A 1622-nucleotide genomic window follows, 5' to 3' on the forward strand; every position below is an offset into this window, starting at 1 on the left:
TCCCAGGCCCTCCCCCTCTAAGCCTCCGCGCTCCCTCCTTCTGTCTCCCCCTCCCACCAACCTGTTACTCCCCGTGGAGCTCCACCCCCATTGGTCGTCACCGCCCGCCCCGCCTTACCCTTCATCCTATTGGTCCTTTTCCAGTCAGGGGCGGGGCCTCCGCCCAAGGGACCCGAACCCGGGGTCGCCAGCCGGGGTGGGCGGGGCGGGTCACGTGGGCCAGCGGGCGGTGGGGAGGCATCTGGAGGCCATTTTGGGGGCGTGGTGGTGGCGACCCCCGCCGCGCCCTGGTCGGGAGACGCCAGCCAGAGCATCCTCTCGACTCTACTAGAAAATCGGCCCCGCCTCGGGTCTTCTCAATGATGAATCTGTCCAAATAGCTCTGCGCCCTTCACCTCCCTCTGCGCAAGCCAGACACCCTTCCCTCACCTTCTGTAGCAAAATACCCGCTGCGCCCCGACGTCGGCGTCTACACCGCTTCAGCTTCTCGCCCTTTTCCCCAACCTGAGCTAGAACCTCAACCCTGAGTATTCGTCCTCTATCTATCCCCTGGCCTCCCCAAATCATTTTCCAGCCTGATGCCCTTTTCTGCGTAGTATTGACCACCTTCCTAATTATATCATTTTTTAAAATTATGTTCATGGGTTGTCTCTCGTCCTACGACAAGGTCCAGCAGGTGCAAGGATCTCTTGTTTCCTGCATCGTCTGAAAAGCCTACCACAGGGACTGGCATGTATTAGACGTTTAATACTAGTTGAAAAAATGAATGAAAATGGGGGATGTAAATGTACTTAGAAAGGAATGACCCTCGGGGCCTCCCTGGTGGCACAAGGGGTTAAGACGCAGCACTAGGAAGCTATCCGCAGCCACTGCAGCACGAGTTCCATCCCCTGCCAGGGAGGTGACCCACTAGGCGCAGCAGACCTCTCCTGGCTCGCCTGCTGCTCCCCTCAGCAGTGTATTTCAGTCAGTCTGCCTGTTCTGCTCGCCACTGTCTCTGGTGAATCCTCTCACCTCCACACCTCTGGCCTGTACCCCAGTTCTAGTATGCATAAATAAATCTAAAGAAGAAAAAAAGAATAGCAATGACCCTCAACGGAAGAGAACTCGACCCAAGATTGTGAACCCACTTTAGAGGCAAGCATTTCAGGAAGTGGGGAAATTGCTCCCAACCCCCAGAGAAGTGAAGTCCTTACAGACATTCCGCCAATATGTTGGCTATGGTTAAATTGTGTTAAAGCTGGCTTCCTAGATTTTAGCTGTTGAAATATGCAAAAGGGCTATTGATTTTAGTTACTTTGCTGGGCGCTGGATAATGTCATTTATACACAAATATTTATTGTGCACCTATTTAGGACTGAAGAATAGTAAATGCAACTGCCCCACCAGTGCGTTCCCAGCAGCTCTCTTTCCCCTCCCCCCTGCATTCAGAAGCTAGGTGTGGGTCCTGGAGGGCAAAGTCCACCTACCAATCCTTACCTGGGAAGCAAAGTCTCCGCATTCCAGGAGAAGCTTTATATAAGGATTAGAGTCATCAAACCGGCCCAGGCCCCTGGGAGGAACAGCAAGAGTGTGTGGGGGTTGGGACCCGTAGTGGAAGTGTCCTTCCTGGGAGGTAACAA

The sequence above is a fragment of the Talpa occidentalis genome, unplaced genomic scaffold, assembly GCF_014898055.3.
Source record: "Talpa occidentalis isolate TD23 unplaced genomic scaffold, MPIMG_talOcc4v2.1 talOcc4.9, whole genome shotgun sequence".
NCBI lineage: Eukaryota > Metazoa > Chordata > Mammalia > Eulipotyphla > Talpidae > Talpa > Talpa occidentalis.